We start from the raw sequence: 20,770 nt of genomic DNA on the forward strand, positions 1-20,770 counted from the left end.
ATTGGTTTTATGATTTTGAGCAATGCTGGCTGTTTAATAATCTACAAATTTTGATGTGGAGATTTTCTGCGTGTGACTAAACATTCATAGGTCCTTGAGACATAAGTTTTGCCTATGGAAGCACATTTGGATGGTCCTGGTGGTATAGTCTGTAAGTGCAGCACCGGGAGGCCGAATGGAGAAGAACCTAGATAGGTGGGTATAGGTGCTTGTTCTACTTCCTGTCCCATGGTGAACTTGGAGTTTCTGACCTGTGCATCATTTAGATGCATGCTAGATTTAAGAATAGCCCTATAGTGATCCAAGAATCTCATTCTTACATTAGACCTATTTATTAAGCACTTAATCCTGGACCAAGCATTCTAACTAAGCACCCAGGATACAGCAGTGAGCCGAGGTGTGGGGATGAAAGTATGAGTCACATATTAGGCTACAGAAAAGGAAACATCCGATGAGATGAGAAAATCCAGTGGGAGCCAAGAAAACCTAAAGGAGCCTCCTTGGACTCCACAGTACAGCTTTAGCACCTGCTGCCTGCAGTGGTTCCTGCTGGAGCAATCGGGGTTCCCAGAAGTTCTCAGCATGTCCTCAATGGAAGACATTGTACCACCTAAGTACTGCCCCCTGAATTTGGTAAAAGAAAGGCATACCCTTCATTAAAGTCCAAAGGTTCCCCTGACCAGGTGTGTGAGGAATGCTGGGCCAGTTTAATGGCTGCTTCAAAATCTTAACTAGCAATCTAGGTATGAATAGGAGGATCAGCATGCTGGAGAGGGGTTTGTGAACTAGAAAATAGAAGCTGAGTATGGTGGCCCAACTGTAAGTTCAGTACTTGAGAAACAAAAGTAGAAAACCCCAAATTGAGTGGGGTGGTAGTGGCGCATGCCTTCAGTCCCAGCCAGGCAGATCTCCAAGTTCAAGGCCAGCCTGGTCTGCAGAGCAAGATCCAGGCAGGCACCAAAACTACACAGAGAAACCCTCTCGAACAAAAAGCCCCCAAAAGATACTCTGGATTCATGGATATAGTGTGTTCCTAATGTTTTTTACAAACCTGCCCTGGGCTGTTAAGAATCACAGAAATGCCTGAACCAAAAATGTGTCTTGAAAGCAGCGGGGGGGTGGGGGGGTGGGGGGGTGTGTGTGTGCTACAAGTGCTGGCTACTGACAGTGCAGAAGGATGAAAATGAGATAAGTGGTCAATTATGTTGTCATCTGATGGAACATTTTAAGGAGAAAGCACCGGCTGCTGGCTCACAAAGGTCCATGCTCCTTGCTTGCAATAGTAACATCCCGAGTTTTACCTGGGCATAGGCTAAAAAGCCATGCCTTACCAAATGGAGGGAAGGCGTTCAGCTAGGTTTGAGGGCTTGCACTACTGCAGAGTGGACCACTGTTTGACCAATCCTTAGTGTGAGGGGAATGGAAGGATTGACTTAAGTCATCTTTTTCCTCAGCTGCTGGGCAGTCTCCTGTAAGAGACAGGCCTTCCAGTTGGATCCAGCTAGCCTGCAGAAGTAATCTTACTGACCAGCCAGGTAGCATAAAGGTGATTATTAGGGGCTGTATTACATTGCAAATCTGCCAGAAAAAAATCTGGGTAAAACCGGATTATAGGAACAAAGGTATGTAGTCCCTGGTGGGAGTAGAGATTGGTACAATTTGGCATTATTTAGCAACGTAAATGTCTATTTTTTTTTTTAAGTGTGCACATTTATTTGAGCTTGTCAGATCTGAAACTGGAGTTACAGTTGTGAGCTGCCATGTGGGTGCTGGGAATTGGGCCTCAGTCCTGTGGAAGAAATAGCTGAACCATTTCTCTAGCCCCTGAAATACAAGTTCTTAACAAAATCTTAACTTAGGGGTTAGGCAAAAAATACATTTATTATAGTGTTCTGTGTGCATGCATGTATGCACGCATGCCAGAAGAGGGCATCAGATTTCATTACAGATGCTTGTGAGCCACCATGTGGATGCTGAGAATTGAATTCAAGATCCCTGGAACAGCTGACAGTGCTCTTAACCTATGAGCTGTCTCTCCAGTCCCCCCAGAAAATACTTTTTTTAAATGGACAAGGATACATGAGACAGCAAATGCAATCTGAGGAGAAACTAGTGTACCAAAGACAAAGTATTTAAATACCCGCTTTAGAATGTAAGAAAGGCTCATCCTGCCTGCCTCACTTCATGCTGCTGCTGCCCCAGAGGAAGACTGTTCCTCCTTTTTATGGCTATGGCCTTGTGATTGTCTTCACTAATGAGCTGTGGTGGGAGTGATGCTACATGACTTAAGAACACTGTCCACCTTGGTCTGGACTCCTGGGACATTCCTTCTTGACGCCATTGTTGGACAGTTTGGAAGGAAGCCTAGGCAGTTGAGAGAGCCACATACTGTTGTCCCCAGTCTACAGCCACATCCCTGCTCAACAGACAGGAGACAGTACTGAGTTGCTGGCCAAGGTGCACTGTCTAGTCACAAGCTGAGCCATGTTGGCAGATGCCACAGGTCACAGATACAAGTCATTCCTGTCAATTCTCTCATGAGCACAAGAAGGGGCTGCTGGGGTTTTCATTAAATAAGACAATGGGAAAGTCCTTGGGATGTTTTCTTTATTGAGAAACAAGGCATGGGTGCTTATCAACACTTTGTCAAACAATAAACTTCAGCAGGGAAATGTAATCAGCAAGAGCAGCTAATTCCATATTTGACACGTTGCTGATCAACTGCTGCCCTTAGAGTTTACAATAAACATTTCTCCATGGTATTACAGCTTTTAGAACGAGCTAGTAAGTGGCTATAAATAGCTTACTTAGCTTTGTAATTTTAACATTTTACAAGGTGGTTGTTATAAACGTGGGTAAAATGAGCATCCTTGCACTTAAAGGCATTAAAATGGAGGGCTTCTTTTAGTAAAGATGTATTATGTGTACAGTGTTCTGCTTGAATGTATGCCTGCAGGCCAGAAGAGGGCAACAGATGTCACAGATGGTTGTGAGGCACCATGCGGGTTGCTAGGAATTGAACTCTGGACCTCTGGAAGAACAGCCACTGCTCTTAATTGCTGAGCCATCTCTCCAACCCAAACACAGGACATTTTAAGACATTAAAATTTTTCATCAAGTCTCCAGGTTCTACCTGACCACTACCCATAATCACTAGGGGTCTGAGTATTTTCATATCATCCATCTGCTTCTGTTCCTATAGGTGAATGAATGGCAAGTGCCATTTCACACAACACAAATAGAAGCAAAATGTAAGGTGCTTCCTTCCTTCAGGAACTGAAAGGCAGACCTACCTAAATAGAGAACCAAAAGAAACCCAGGCTGACCTGGGTGGCCACGCCTGCTACCAGCTGTCCCACTCATCACTCACTGGTCAAGGCCTTCAAGAGCTAGCTGTATTATTATTATTTTTGTTTAGTCTATGTGATGGGAAAGTGTAGAGCTTATCTGAGGTCTGGCTGAAGTAGTCTGTGAGACTAGACCATCTGAGATAGCTTTGAAGTTTTTCTGGATACAGAATTTTGAGGAAACTAACAGGCACTTTGAGAGCCTGGATCACCTGGGCTACTTGTCTATCCATGCCATATGAAAGGATGGTGTGTAATAAATCATAACTCTGTAGCTAACAAGGTTTATCATGTCTCATCTATTCCATGCAGAGGGATCAGCATATAAGTCACCTGTCCTATAGTCTGTTTTGACTTTTTTCCACGACTCTAGACAGGATACTCAGGTCTCCCCCAATCAATTCTGGTCTATTAATTTTGAAGGAATACACAGCTTTTCGTTTTCTGTGGAAGCAAACATAACCTCTCACCCAACACAATACATTTTTCTGGCTTCCATTCTAAAGTTAGATGTCCCTAAAATATGTAGGCTGGTTTAATTTGGCAGTCCCTCCCACAATCCAATATCTCTCAGCAGTAGGTGTTTTCTGTTCATTACCATTCAAAAAAAATTAACAAAACACCATATAAGGCCCAAACTCCCTGTGTCATAGTGTTTCCCATCCTTATGTGATTTATCCTTTTTATATTACTTTACTTTCTTTATAAAGACTTCACTTTATTATTTTAAAACTATTTTTCTATGACTGTCCATACCCATTTCCTATTCTTTCTTCAGCATCTAAGCACATTTTAAAGTATACTGTATCTGTTTAGAGGTTTTCTCAGTCTGGACCTGACTTTGCGTATCTGCAGCCTTTTCTGACCATGAGCCAAACCTTTCACTGCTAAGCGGTGGCTAGGCCCTCTGCTGTGTGGCTCTGTTTAGCATGTGGCCACCCACTTCAGGTCAGTGAGAGAGGAGCCTCATGCCTGTGGCCCTGGCCTGGAGCCCGTCTATTGGCCCCAGCTCCTGCAGGCACTTCTAGTCTCCTGCCACCAAGTAGTGTACCACCTGCTGCTCATAAACCCCATTCAAGTGCTTGGTAGCCATGCCTGTTGGACCCTTTTTTCCCCCCAAGCTTTCTCAGGCCTTATGTGGATTTATATGATATGCATTGGGAACAAATGTAACAGGTCTTTCTATGTCTCTTCAGCTCCCAAATAATGACACAGACTTATGAAAGCTTGGCCTATACCTTAGGCTTGTTTCTAACTAGTTCTAATAACTTAAATTAACCCATTTATATTAACCTACATTCTGCCACATGTCTCATGGCTGCTGTTACCTCTCCTCCTGAACATCCTGCTTGCTCTGCATCTCCTGGCATGTCCACCTTCCCTCTTCCCAGAGTCCTCTCTGACCCTGAAAGTCCCACCTATACCTGCTGCTTAGCTATTGGCCATTCAGCTCTTTATTGCACCAGTCATAGGAACACATCTTCACACAGTGTACAAATATTCCACAGCAGTGCAGGAAATCTCTGTCTACCCATATTCCTAAGATTTAGCTAATAGACTATGACCATAATGGTCAAGCTGCTCCTATTAGGAGCCCATAACAATTAACTCCGAGGGGGAAGAAATGAGAAAATTATGGGTAGTGGGGAAGGAATAAAGGCAAATCTTTTCTGGAGACACTGACTTCTATAGGGAGGAAGTCCCTGGGCGGGTCTTCCTGCCTTTCACACTTCCTAGCACAGGGTAGACCTCAGACTACCTCAAGCAGGGCAGCTAAAATCTGGGTAGAATGTGATGGCTCTCTAGTGCAAAGAACCAGAGTGAACCGAGGACAAGCTGCAATCAACTGCAAACCCCACTGCCAGGAGCAAGTACACTGCTTAGCATGTGTTCCCAGATTCTGTATTTCAATTAGGCAAACTGCAACGGCTCTTTAACATGGTGCTGTAATTGAAGAGAGATTAACACTTGGGAAATGGCCAAAATACAGAAAAAACTAGAGAACTAAGAAAAGCTGCTGCTGAATTTGACTCTGGACCCTTCATGGCTTCTGCCGTAGGATCTACCCAAGGTTCAAGGAGAAAGGACACCACTTTAACATGTCAGCCCCAGGGCACAGCTTGGGGTGGGCACACAAAGCTGCCAGCCTTTCTCCTTGTTTCTCAGAAACACAGCAACACAACTCTCAGAGCTCACTTCCTCTTGTCCCTTCTCCGACCTTGGGATCGTCAAGTTATAAGAACTGTCTGTCCATGGGTGATGATCCCATAAATACGGAGCAGAGAGACTTCAAATGTAGGAAATCTTAAGGCCCAAGTCATTGGGAGGCTAAAGATAAAAAATGTGTAAGAACAAAACAGTTTAGTTCTCATGGGTTGGTCATAAACACGGAACTGTGGATTTCTGTTCACATACCCTTCGCCAGGATGAAAAGCCAGTACTAGGAGAGGAAGGGCAGGGAGCTGTGGGCTGAGTCCTTGTCTAGGAATTCTCTTCCTGAAGAAAGGAGGTGCCAGGCAAGGATGTTGAGGGGCCCGGACTGATTCTCTTTAGGGCAGGAGTTCTGGGCCTTTTCCATGTAGAAAGCAAACTGGGAGCAGCACTGTGGGGCTGAGCTCTTGAAACATGACCATCTCTCATTAATTCCTGAATCTAGACATGGCAGGGCCACTTCCCACGGCCTTTGTTCTGCAGCACTGGCCCTGGGGTGTGAGGGTCAGAGAGAAGGTTGGTCCTCTGAGTCCCCATGGCCATCTTAGTTCAAGCCTGGAGTGATGCCTGTGGATGGGAAAGGAAAGAGTCAGAGTGTGGGAGGACAAAGTAAGAGTCTCTCATGCTATCCAGAGAGTGACTCTTATAAAGGGGGATCTGGGTTAAGAAATGTGACGACTGGGCCACTGAGATGGCTCAACCACTAAAAGTACCTCTCATCAAGCCTGGGAACCTGAGTTCCATCCTTAGGATTATATGGTGGAAGTAGAGACTGGATTCCTGTAAGCTGTCCTCTGACTGCCTCACATGTACCCACAATAAACTTTTTAAAATTCCTTTTAAAAGTTGGACAACTTCTTTAGAAATCTCACTGGGTCTCCTCCAACTCAGTACTCACCGTGTGGTCAGGTGAGAGACGTGGGGATGGGGAGGAAGAACAGAGATTTGAACCAGGTTTGTAGGTTATGGATCTTCCCAACATCCCATCTTAGCTCAAGCTTCCCTCGGGTTTAGCTATCCTGGGGGTGGGGGGCGGGAGAGCTACATGGCTGGATGCAGGAGGCAGCCTGACTGGGAGTTGCCTGGCTGGGAGCTGCGTGGCTGCCTATGGCACCTCTGGTGTTTTGGGGGTGGTTTCTGAGTCATGTTATCAAGATAGCCAGGGGTTGATTTTACAGACTTGGGTTTACAAAAACATCACACAACCCACCACTTTCTAATTCATTGTCTTTGCTTCTGTCACATCGGCCTCACTGTCATCTGCCAACAAGAAGCCCGGCATCAGGGCCTCAGAGTCCACCCAACAGTGTACATGGAGAAGCTCATTTCTGAAAGGCACTGCCATAGGACCAAAGGGAGTTTCCTGGGGCTGGGGAGTCTGCTCAGTGGCTAAGAGCACTTGCCGCTCTTACAGAGGGCTGTAGGGAATCTGATACACTCTACTCGCCTCAGCCACCTCTAGCACACATGCTTAACATACACACAAACACGTGTACACACACGCATGCTTAGCTCAAACTTGTGTACATGAATGCACACTCCTGACATGGAGCAGCACTGGCCTAGACTGGACTTGGGGGACAAGTTGCCCAGGCTACCTGGATTGCCACTCGCAGGTGTAGAGAGAAAGAAGTCAGAGGTGATCCGGCCCTGTCCAGACTTCTAATACTGAAGCCTGTGTTCGCACAGATCCGGAAACATCCACAGTACGACAGGAGACTCAGTCCAACCCAAGACCCCGTGTTTCTCCTGTGGATGCAGCAGCCCACTTACGGGGGCTTCCTGGATCAGAGTAGGCGAGCTCCGGGACTTGGGGACCAGCTGAGCCCCATGCAGGCCAGGCTTTGCTGAGTTCCAGGCCTGCCTCTCTGTGCCCTGAATGCTCTCGTCCATCAGCCCGGGCTCCACAGTTGGGCGGGAAGTTGGATTCCTCCTCACCCCTCGAGGGTCCAAGTTGAGTGGAGGCCACTGGGGCAGGACTCTTTGGTGTGCGTGTGTCCTTGCTGCGCCTGCTCCTTGGCTCCTATCTTCTGGCCTCTGTGGTCCTGGAGGATCCAACCAAGGCACACGTTTGGCCTCCCTCTGGGTTTCACGCAGTCCTAGTGGCTCCAACCCAGCCAGCTCCCAGTGTCTCCAGATTGGTCCTAACAGTTCCTAACTGTCTCTAATGGTCACCTGCCAACCCCCAACAGCTTCAACGGTCACCATTTAATTTCTGACAGTGCCCAGCCAGATCCAGATACCCTCCAGCCTGTCCCCAAAGGCCGGAAGTCAGTTCCTAGCCACATTCCTCTGTTCCCAACCGTCACTGGCCTGTCTCCAATGGTCCGCAGTCAACTCAGACTCCCGCCTGAGTCCAATTGCCCCGAATTAACATAAATGGCCCCCAGTCAACTCCAACAGCCTCCACCCTGTCCCCAGTGTCCCCCAGTAAATGCAACACCAGTCCATAATGCCCGCCTCGTTGACTTCAAGGACCCTTGGGTTTCGCTCCAGCACTCCAGACCCTTCCCCCCAGGGGTCCTCAAATGCACCCCCCACAAGGTGCCAGTTAGACCTTAGCCTACCTGTCTTATGGGGCTGGTCTGGCACTTGGGCCCAGAAGAGTGTGCAGTTACCAGTGAAAAGCCTGGGTTGAACAAGGAGCCTGTTGGCTAGGGTAACATGGTGTAAGTATCAGGAAGAAATCCGGGAATCCAGTTAGGGATCTGAGCTGAGGTGCTTACATACAGCTGAGAGGCAGGAGCCACGGAGGAGGCCAGCACATGTGTGACCGCAGGACGTCTGGCTGTTGTGGGAACCGAGGAAACAAGCCCAGACAGTGGAGGCCAGGAGGTTTTTAGGGGTGGCTAGATGACCTAGGAAGGAGGGAGGCTGAGTCGCACAAAGGGTGCCTCCTGTAAGGGCCCTGGGAGCACCCTCACACCTTGAAAGTGTCTCTGAGGAAGAAGGCTTCCAGATGCACGTTGAAAACTACCAAGGAAGGAGACTGAGGGCCATAGCAACCCCATGGCTGGCCTTCTCCTGGTCCAGCCTCCAATAGGCCTGAGTTTTAATTTAGTTTCAATTTCAGTTTCTGTACCCTGTTAAAGCAGGAAAAGGAGTCCCAGCCAATCATTTTCAGGATGACCTCATTCCCACCTGCCTATAAAAGGAGCATGTGCTTTGTGGGTGGGGGTAGGGATGGCAACCCTTTTTTTGTCTGGCTGGCAGACCCTTGCATGCTGGAATAAACAACCCTCTTGCTGATTGCCTATGTGTCTTTGTTTAGTGGGGTGTTCTATGGACTCTGGTAGGACTTAAAACTACCTTAGAAACACATGTGGCTTTGCGGCATGGACCTTAATATTTCTTACATCAATTGAAGTAGTTAAACTAGCACCTTAATTTAAATAAATTAATTAATTAATATATTTATCTAAAAAATTTTTTGAGACAGGGTTTCTCTGTGTAGCTTTGGAGCCTTTCCTGGAACTCACTTTGTAGCCCAGGCTGGACTCGAACTCACAGAGATCCACCTGCCTCTGCCTCCCAGTGCTGGGACTAAAGGCGTGCACCACCACCGCCCGGCTAACCTACTGCTATTTCAACCAGCAATTGCAACTCAGCAGTGACCGGCCTGCTTCTCTAGCAGTGGCTTGGCAGAATTCTGTTCCCACAGGCACCTGTTCTGTTGCTGCTAATAAAAGTAGCTTTAACTAAATCTCTATTGTTCTATTTATAAATAAGACTCAAGATTCAAAGGCTGGGGTGAAGCCTGCTGGCCCAGAGAGGATGAGTCACAATTAGCTGCCCTCCTTGCCAGCATCTCCAAAAGACCGGTGCTTCTGCTTCCCCAACCAGAAAGAGCTGTGCCACTCCAAACCCCGCCTTATTACTTCCTGTGTCTACCTCTCCTGGATGCCTTCTGATGTTCTATGACTCCTTTCTGTCAACTAGCTGCCAACGCAGCCTCCTGAGGCAAGGTTAATTTTATTAACACAAATGCAAACTTGGGGTTCACAGTGTGATCGAACATCCCCCAACATTACTATGTAGCTCAAGCTGGCCTTGAATTTGCAGACCTCTTGTCTCACTCAGTCTCTTGAGTCCTGGAGTTGAGTTGGAGTTGAACTGCCCTACCATAGCTCAACATTTGCCACCTCCTCTTTAATTCAATTGCATGGCAGCTTTTTGTGGGGGGGGCGAATATTTGTGGCATTTCTTTACCACTTATTTTAAAAAGTATATGTGTAGATGAACAGTCTCATTAAGTAAGAAACACAGAGCCAATGCAGAGTTGAGAGCCCAAGAGGTCAGAGCAATAGCTAAGAGCTAAAAACCCTTTCTTACCCTTCACTGCCTCTGCTGTCCTTCCCCACAGCAAGAGAGCTACTTCCTGTGTGTCTGTCCTTTTATTGACTTTCTGTTCTGCCTTCTCATTGGTTGTAAACCCAATCACATGACCTCCTCGTCACTGCCTGTCTGTACAGACCTCCAGGTCTTCTATGGTTGGTATTGAGATTAAAGGAGTGTGTCGCCATACTGGCTGTGTCCTTGAACACACAGAAATCTGCCTAGCTCTGCCTCCCAAGTGCTGGGATTAAAGGCGTGCACCTCCACCACCCAGCTTCTGCTATGGCTTTCTATTAGCTCTGACCCCCAGGCAACTTTATTTATTAACATACAAATAAAATCACATTTCAGTACAAATAAAATATCACCATATTTTAAGTTATTGTACTTAACAATGTAATGCAATTTGCTGATCCTTGAGTGTTATTATTACCAACTATTAGGATATATAGAAATGAAAGTTAGTAGTTAGACATTACAATTGAACTTGTAGTCATATTAGGTGTGTTTTCAAGATCTAGCAGATATATTTTAGATAAGTCATCTTCAAACCCTTCAGAGATCTACAGAATACGGCATTTAAAATGTTTTAATAACTTAGAAAATTTTTCTTTTTTGTTATGACTATGAGACATGTCGGCTCCTGGCAGTACCAATCTACTTCAGAGAAAATATGGGCATTGAAGAAACTGCATATGGAGTTAACTTTCATTGTGACAAAAGTATCCTCAAATCAACTGCTGACAAACAGGACAGACAGGACATGAAACAAAGGACTGCCGATTCTTGCCAAAACAAGTGTGGTTGTGGCTTTAACAAAACATCTTCTGAGGCCAGAACAATATGGCGCCATCCCTGAAGTGAGTGGCCTTTGCAATCTGGAAAAGGTACCATGCCCTTTTCTTTGAAGGCAGCTGAACAGGAGGTGGACGGATGGCTTCTGATGTGCAGTGGAATAGCAGATGAAACAGTTATTCTTGAAGAGTAACTAAGCTCACACCTCTCAATAGTAGACTGGCACTTAATAGAGGGATGTGGAGAAGAACAGGATGCCAAGATGAAGCCACATATACACAGCCAAGAAGAATGGACAGCTGAATTGAAAAGACATCAACAATATCCAGAATTTAAAATCCTGAATCATGACATGACACTAGTGGAATTCAGGTGTTTCTGGTACGTGGATGCTTTCATCAAATGTGAGGTCAAACTGTTGACCTTGTATACATCCTAGTTCACAAAAGAGTCTGTCAGATACACTAAGCCTATAGGCTGAAGATGATGCCCCAACACTGCGGAGAAACCTCAGGTGACTGTCCAGGCAGCTGGCTGTTTCTGTCAACTCACATTTTTTTTTGGAAGCTGCTTGCATGCACTTCCTGTTTTTATTTTTTATTAGGTGCTATTATTTCCTTCTTGGGTCTCTGAGGGAGTTGAAGATAAGTTAGTTATAGTTATAGTTTTCCTTATTAAGAATTTCAGAAAAGAAACTCACTAAGAGGTGTAAGAGTATAGATTTGAAAGACGTTATAAGACAGTTCTGTTAGTAATATAAGTTAGTATAGAAAGTGAATCAGGTACATTTTGGACTTACCAAAATAGGATAGATAATGGAATTATTTTCTCTGAATTGTCCAATACAAATGGACTAGACATTGTTTAGGTATTTATTGCTTGTATATATGGTATATAGTTATTGTACTTTTGTATATAGTTTTTCTTATATTAGTTACAACTTTTTTCCTTTTTTCTTTTTATTAAAAGGGGAAATATGGCGATATTTTATTTGTACTGAAATGTGATTTTTTATTTGTATGTTAATAAATAAAGTTGCCTGGGGTCATAGCTCTTAGAGATTGCTCTGACCTCTTGGGCTATTAACTCTGCATTTGGCTCTGTGGGGGTTTTTTTGTTTTTGTTTTTGTTTTTTTGTTTTTTAAGCTAAGGATCAAACCCAGGGCCTTGAGCTTGCTAGGCAAGCACTCTACCACTGAGCTACAAACTGTGGCAGCTGTGGGACTATGGAGGCAGCGGCTGCTGTTCCGAGTTGCTGGCTTCTTCTCATCATGTTGGTGACTGCGGTGATGCTGCTACCTCGGACAAAGAATTGCCAGGACCATTGTGTTACAAGAAAGCATTGGCAAAGGTCAGTTTGGAAAAGTTTGGCAAGACAAATGGTGGGGAGAAATTGCTGTGAAGATTTTCTCTTCTAGGGAAGAATATTCATGGTTCCAAGAGACAGACAGACATTTATCAGACTGATTTCTCCAAACCACAGAGGAGGCACACACACACAAAAATGTCTACAGGGAACCATGACCATGCCTAACAGTGACTTTGAAATCTTCAAAAGGATGACTGGACACCACAAGGATGTTTCCACAAGGACTATGATAAAGCCATTAAGCTGATTAACACCACAGAAAGATTGACTTTGGACTACAAACTGCTCAGGATAATTTTGAGATGACTGGCTGAGATGATCCAGCCTGACAGACTACTTGAACAAGGACTTGTGACAAGCCCTGCACTTTCTCATTATGCAGCGACTGGACAAATGATACAGGATGTGACAATTAACCCAAAATTTTCTTTTCAGGATTCCCTAAAGATGTCTTCACCCCCAGAAAGCAGGAAGTAATTTTAAGAAAATGATGCCCACATTCTCAAGAGGTGGGATGGGAGGTTTTGGTTGTTTAATGAGTTTTGGATATTGTCATTGTTTACAATGGTTGGTTACAAGTTGTTAATTGTTAATGGTCAGGAAAAAAGCTAAACAAGGAGATTAGATTCAGAGTTTTGTTTAAAAAAAAAAGAAAAAAGAATATGGATATGAGGTAGATATGAAACTACTCTGAGAAAAAAGATGAAGAATAATACGATAAGTGGGTAGACCACTGAATCTACTGTAAAAAGAAAAAGGGGAAGATATAAAAATGACAAAAAGTAGATTACTGAATCTATTACGAAAAGAAAAAATACTTTTAAAAAGGAACTACTTGTTTTAAATAAGACAAGTAATGAATTTTTTTTTGCCTGAGTTTATCAAATGTTACTGGACTGGACATTGTTAATATATATATATATATATATATATATATATATATATATATATATATAATGGAATTTTTATCTGAATCTGTCAAATGTTAATGGACTAGACATCGTTAATTCTTGACTATTTATATTGTATATACTTATTGGATAATTTTCTTGTATTAGTTATAAGCTTCTTTAAATTTTAGACAAAAAAGGGGAAATGTGGTATTGTGTTCCCCAAAATATTGTGCACCCTAATAAACTTATCTGGGGTCAGAGACAGAACAGCCATATAACATAACACAGAGGATAGGCAGTGGTAGCACACACCTTTAATCCTAGCATTCCAGAGGCAGAGATCTACCTGGATCTCTGTGTGTTCAAGGATACAGCCAAGCATGGTGACTCGCCTTTAATCCCAGGGAGTGATGACAGAAAGCAGAGAAGTATATAAGGCGTGAGAACCAGGAACTAGAAGCATTTGGCTGGTTAAGCTTTTAGGCTTTGGAGCAGCACTGTTCGGCTGAGAGGCATCCAGTCTGAGGAAACAGGATCAGCTGAGGAATTGGTGAGGTGTGGTGGCTGTGGCTTGTTCTGCTTCTCTGATCTTCCAGCGTTCACTGCAATAACTGGCCTCAAGTTTGATTTTATTAACAAGACTCTTTAAGATTCCTGCTACATATATGCTTTTCTCCCCCCCCCCCCTCCCCCTGAAACAAGGTTTCTTTGTAGTTTTGGTGCCTGTTCTGGATCTTGCTCTGTAGACCAGGCTGACCTCAAACTCACAAGAGATCCTCCTGGCTGGGATTAAAGGCATGTGCCACCACCACCAGGCTCTTTTTCTTTTTTAAAACAAGCTTCCACTACGTAGATCAGGCTAGCTTTGAACTCACAGATATTCAACTGCCTCTGCCTCCCCACTGCTGAGATTAGAGGTGTGTGCCACCACACCTGACTTAAAAGTTATAGGAACTGATTGTGTGTTTGTGTGTGCACAGGTCAGGGGACAAACCCAAGTGCCATTGCTCTGATACCATCCACTTTCTCCAGGTCAGTAGTTCTTAACTTGTAGGGTGGCAATCCCTTTAGGAGCCAGACAACCCTTTCATAGGGGCCACCTAAGACTATGGAAAACACAAATATTTACATTATTGTTCATAATAGTAGCAAGATTGTAGTTGTGAAGTAGAAATGAAAATAATTTTATGGTTGGGGTCACCACAACATGAGGAACTGTATTAAAGGGTCACAGCATTAGGAAGGTTAAAAACCACTGCTCTAAGTAGTCTAGATTTCTCCAAATAGGTTAACTAGACTGACAATCTCTAGGGCTCCTCCTGTTTCTGCTTCTCTTGTCTTAGAATTACAAGTGTGGACCACTGTGTCTAGATTTTTTGTTTTGTTATGTTTATTTTGAGACAGGGTTTCTCTGTGTAGCCCAGGCTGTCCTGGAACTAACTCTATAGATCAGGCTAGCCTGTAACTCAGAGATCCACCTGCCTCTGCCTCTCAAGTGCTGGGATTAAAGGTGTTTTCCACCATGCCTGGCTAGAGGGTTTTTTTTTTTTTTTAAGATTATATTGTTTGGGTTTGTTTTCCAGCACCTATGTCTGGTTGCTCACAACCATCTGAAACTCTATCTTCTGGTGATCCAACCTTCACTTCTGGCCTCCTCAGACACCTGTACACACTTGGTGCACATGAACCCATACAAGCAAAGTGTTCATACATAAACATAAATAAGATTAACAAAAAAGAGACCTATACAACAAATAGGAGACTCACATGCACAAATGTGTGTGCAAACACACACACACACACACACACACACACACACACACACACACACACCCCTCATTAAAAATAAGTTCAAACCTACTTGGAGGGAACCTTAGTCTCTGGAACTATCTCAGTGGAGGGGGCTGACACCCCTGTGCTGTTTTCCCATTGCTCCCAAAGGCAAGTGTGCTTTGGGGATTATCCACCACTTAAAGAGCCAATCAGCCAGGCTTGAGACCTAGACCAGAAAGACACATCAATCAACACAGGAAATACAGAAGCACCAGTAAAAGGGTCCAGTCTGAATAACAAGGTCAAGAGGGCTTTGGTATCACAGACAGAGGTTCCAGTGTGAAGGGAACTGCATGTTTTCTGCTTTGCTCCCAGAGGGAGGAAGGCTCCTTAAGATCCAGGAAGTAAACACAGAAGTCTCAGGAGATTCCTGAAATAAGATACACGAAGGCCCTCCCCAAGGTTATACAGTCAGCCATGATTGCTGGGTAGTTGCTCTCAGGCAGGCTGAGCTGTCTGCAGATTGTGCTGGGTGCCTCAGAGATGCAGGTTTTGTGGGTGGCTGCCTATGCTATGCTGGGTGATGTGGCAGCTCCAGAGTCACCCATGCTTCTGTAACTCCTCACCCGTACTCTTGTAACATGCAGAAACTCTTTAGTTCACTAAACTAGATTTGGGCAGAATTTTTTCTCTGTTGTTAGTACCTTATCTAAGCAAATAATGTTTGTTCACATCTCCTGAGGAAAAAAAAATCATACAACAGCCACCCTGATGGGTTTTATTCAGTGCTTGGGTAGAACCCCTAGTGTTGTGTGTAGGAAGTAAGCACTGTGCCAAAAGTTATATCCTCAGCCATCCTGGTGCGTTTCGTTGTTTTGTTTTTGAGACAGGGTCTCATTATGTAGCCTGGATGGCCAGAAACTTCTCTGCAGACCAGGCTGGCCCTGAACTCACAGAGACCTCCTGCCCCTACATCCTGAGTGCTGGGAAGATAGGTGAGCATCACCTTGCCCAGCTCATCCTGGGTACTTTAATGCAGTGATCAGGAGCAGTTCTGTCACAACATGGAAACTCCCCGACAGTCGGTGAACTGGAAGGGACACGGAACAGAGACGTAAATGGGCTTGGCCCATTTCTGGGTAGTTTCTTATCTCTGTCAGCATGGCAGTCACCTGCTGTGGGACCTGGTAGGGTGTGGAAATTGTGTTGGTTGATATCACAGCCTTCAGTGGCCATAAGGAAGCTGCAGGGACAATCCAGGAAGAGCCAATGGCATTGTGTAGTCATTCTATGCCCTTCAACTGTTGGTATGACTCGCTCTGGCCACCAGGGGGCAGTGCAGCGCAGTGGTTGCCAGAACAGACCCTTTCTTACTGGAATTGGTTCTTTTTCCAGTGGACTTGGTGGAACAAGCCTGTAATCACAGTTGAGGCAGGAGGAGTTTCTAGGTTCGATTTTTGTGGCTGCTATTAAAACACGGAACAAAACAAGATCAACAAAAGAGTAAAAGCAGCACGGTGGAGAAAGGACTTTACTATTTCAGGTTACTGTCTCAGTGCAGGGAAGCACAGATGCAGGAGACAGTGACTGGACTCCACAGTCAGGCTCAGCGGGAAATGAACGCACCATGCTGCCTGCTGCCCACCTGCCTGCTCACACTCAGCCAGACTGTCCATAATTATGCAACACAGAACCCCCGCCCAGGACCTGGGGCTATCCACAAAGGCTGGTCAATTGGCCGTCCAGACAATCTCTCAGACGTGCCCACAGGCCATGATGATCTGGGCAGCCCCTCAGCTGAGACTCCCTTCTCAGGTGATGCTTAGTTGTGTCAACTAAACAGCCCAAACTAACATGTATGAGCAAGGACCATGAATGAGAGGTCACCTTGAGAGACTGCCAAGACCCAGTCTTAAAAATAAAAATAAGGCAAGATATGGTGGCACACACTTTTAATCTCAGCACTTGGGAGGTAAGGTGGGCAGATCTCTGTGAATCTGCGGCCAGCTGGTCTATATAGTGAGTTCCAGGACAGCCAGGGCTACATAGAGAGACCCTGTCACAAACAAACAAAAGATAAATAAACGAAACAAGACAAAACCCAAACCAAATCTAAATAGCCCCCCGCCCCAAACAGAACAAGTTAACAAAGAAAGAGACAACTGCATTTCCACCCCCTAACTGTAAGTTTTAAGGAAGTTTTGGCTGGGGCTAGAGATGGCTCAGTGGCTGAGTGAACTGCTCTTGCAGAGGACCTCAGCCTTGGTTCCAGCACCCTTGTTAAGTGGCTCACAACAGTCTACAACTCCAGCTCCAGGGGATTCAAGGCCCTCCTCTGGCTTTTGAGGTAATGTGCTCACACGCACGCGCGCGCGCGCGCACACACACACACACACACACACACACACACACACACACCCCGGCACGCACACAAAACACTCACACACATGCTCACACACTTGTGCACACACACACCCCTCACTGAAAATAAGTCTTTGGGGGCTGGAATGATGGTCATTGGTTAAGAGCACTGGCTGCTCTTCCAGAGGACCCAGGTTCAATTCCCAGCACCCACATGGCAGCTCACAACTGTCTGTAGCTCCAGTTCCAGAGAACCTGACACCCACGGCAAAAAAACACCAATGCATGCAAAATTAAAAAAAATAAATAAATAAAAGAAAGAGAAAAAAGAAAATAGGTCTTTTAAAAAGTTTTGGAGTCATCAGCTGTGGAGATCATTATTCAGGTAGCTCTGGGGGACCAGGCAAAACAAAGTTCTAGGGGTACATGAAGACTTCATTTGCTTAGAAATAGAATCCTCCATCCAGTGTTAAATAGAATCCAAAGGGACTCCTCTCTGCCCTTCTCTGTCTTTCAGTCTCCCTGCTTTCAAATAGCTTTCCTGGAGAAAATCTGCTGAGTGAGTTGGTGGCCCAACACACTTAGTGTGTGGTAGTAGAGGACGTCAGTTTTTCATTTCCATTCAGACAGTTCTTCCCTCTGTACGTCCTGTGAGCCTGTCTCCCTCATGCCTTCTTTCCTCCTCCTCCCACTCCTGCTCACCCTCCTCACCCCTCACCCTCCTCCCAACTGCTCCCCACTCTACTTCACATCTCTGCACATCTTGTGTGCTTGTGTGTGTGTGTGTGTGTGTGTGTGTGTGTGTGTGTGTGCATATGTATGTGTGGTCTGTGTTCTGTCTGTCTTTCTGTGGCTGGGTGGCTATGTTTTTCTGTGTGCTGTACATATGTGGTTTGTGGCTGTGTGTTTGTGTGTCTCTGTGCTGTTTGTGTGTATGTGTATGTATATGTCTCTCTTTGTGTGTGTGTGTATTTGAGTGTGCTCTACCCTCCTGTGTGTGTATATGAGTGTGCTCTGCCCTCTGTGTGTGTGTATGAGTGTGCTCTGCCCCCTCTTTGTGTGTGTGTGTGTGTGTGTGTGTGTGTGTGTGTGTGTGTGTACCATGGTATACAGTGTAGAGGTAAGAAGATAGCTTATAGGATTCAGTCCTCTCCTTGACCATGTGGGCTGTGGGGTTGACTCAGTTTGTCAGGCTTGTCCCAAGCATCTTTACCCAATGGGGCCATTTTGGCGCTCTCTTAACAACCTAGCAGACACTACTTAGTAAGCACAGGGTTAGAATACAGAGATTTGCTTTTTTCCAAGATGATTTCCTTCATAGACTCCTGCCCCACTGCACACATGTCTCTAGACAGCTGACATCAGCAATCAGCATCACTGCCGCAGACTGGTGTGTCTTGGGCACGGCCTTCCTCTGGGTCTCTGGTGTGGCTAGACTGGGCCACAGTGCCATTCCACCCCACAGTTTCTTTCTCCAGTGTACTGTGAATGAAATGAATGGTTAGATGACTTGGTTATAAAGTCAAGGGACTTCTAACACAGCAAAATGGGGGAACAGTCCCTTACTTAGGGAACATGGTGTCCATTCGCACACAGGTCATCACTGACCAGAAACAATTGTGACTGGGCCCTCGCAGAACATGGGGAGGCAGATAGTGACGCTGGGCGTGAGGCTTGGGGACACACAGGAGCTTTGTGTGAGCGGCTGGCAGTCCAGCTGGCATCAGAGTCCTCTATTTACCACACAAAGTCAGAGACCCAAGAGGCAGTAAACCTGTGAGGCAGAGGTCAGAACTGTAGATGGGCCAGACTTAGCCCTGAAGCAAAGACTGAGGGCAAATGAGGAGAAACTTGGGCTTGTTTTCCCAGATTTGAACAGTCTATTCATTACCATTGGTTACCTCCAATAACTACAATGGCCTGAGAGCTGTTTATAAAACAAAATGCTCATTTTCATATTTATACAACAGAGCATATGTAAATGTTGCCTGCCTTTTGTCTGTTTCCATCCCATGAGACTGGACACAGTCTGGGAAGTACAGTGGTAGACTCCCTTAAGTCATTGTTTTAAATCCTAAGACTTTTGTTTTGTTTTGCTTTTCAAGACAGGGTTTCTCGCTGTAGTCTTGGCTGCCCTAGAACTAACTGTAGACCAGGCTGGCCTCAAACACACAGAGATCCATTTGCCTCTGCCTCCTGAGTGCTGGGATTAAAGGCATGCACCACCAGAAAACTGTGGTGATATTTTATTTGTGCTGAAATGTGGTGATATTTTATTTGTGTTTTAATAAATAAAGCTTGCCTGGAGATCAGAGGAAAAAGCAAGCCATTTTAAGTAAACAAAGAAGTCAGGCAACGGTAGCACATGCCCTTAATCCTATCACCTGGCAGGCAGGGATCTGTCTGGATCTCTGTGAGTTCAAGGCCACACTGGAAACAGAGCCAGGCATGGTGGCAAACACCTATTTCCAACACTAGTTAACCATGAGGTCTGGAGGTCTGTACAGACAGACAGGAAATGATAGAGCTGGGCAGGAAGAGGAAGTGATGTAGCTGGACAGAGAGAGCAAATCAGATGGCAGAACAGCAAGGCATATAGGCATGGGTAGACAGGAAGTGACTCGCATTTGGGAGCTCCAGAGTTGGTGAGGTGAGGTTAACTGTGGCTTTCCCTATTTCCCTGATCTCTCTCAGGCTTCCACTCTTATATCTGGCTCTGTGTTTTTTATTTAGTAAGACCATTTAGAAATTTGTCTACATAAAACAATGTTAAAAATTTAAATTATAAGCCGGGTGTGGCAGCACACACCTTGGATTCCAGCATTTAGGAGGCAAGTCAGGTAAATCTCTTGAGTTCCAGGCTAGCCTGGTCTACATAGCAAGTTCCAAGGCAGCCAACACTACATAGTGAGATCCTCTCTCAAAACAGCACAAATAAATAAATAAATGCAAAATAAAAACAAAAACAACAAAACCACTAGTACATTATTTATTATGTGTGTACGTGGTAGGTACATGTGTCTCTGATCTTCACACATATGGCTGGCTGTCTCACCTTCTAGTTGGCTTTGTCATTAGCACAGCCTAGAATCATCTGAGGAGGGACTCTCAATTGAGTTAGCTGAGCATGCGCCTGGGAGTGACCCAGCAAGCAGCATTCCTATAGTCTCTGCTTCACATTAATAAGTAATGTTGCACCCCCGCACCCCTGGTAGTTTGAATGTAATTGGTCCCCATAAGCTCATAGGGAGTGGCACTATTGGGAAGTGTGGCTTTGCTGGAGTGGGTGTGGCCTTGTTGCAGGAAGTGTGTCACTGTGGGGGTGGGCTTTGAGGTCTCTTTTGCTCAAGCCACTTTCAGGAATGAGATATTTACACATCTGCACTCCATAGCTGGGACTGGACAGGTGGTGTTTCTGTGCACACACAAGAGCCATCTTGCCTCCCTGTTTGCACTCAAAATGGAACCAAATGTCACTAGTAAGGTGGAGCCACCCAGGGTGGGGAACAGCCCGAAAGCCACAGTTCCATACAACATGGAGTGACTTAGAGCAGGACACAGCCCATCTGCACACAAACCACAGGCCCACCAATATGCCCCGATGCCACAGGAAGCATACTGCCTACCATACCACAGCTTGCCACACACTCCAAGCCACATTGCAATGGGAGTCACACTCAAAATTC

The sequence above is a fragment of the Onychomys torridus genome, chromosome 7 (assembly GCF_903995425.1).
Source record: "Onychomys torridus chromosome 7, mOncTor1.1, whole genome shotgun sequence".
In the NCBI taxonomy this organism is placed as follows: Eukaryota; Metazoa; Chordata; class Mammalia; order Rodentia; family Cricetidae; genus Onychomys; species Onychomys torridus.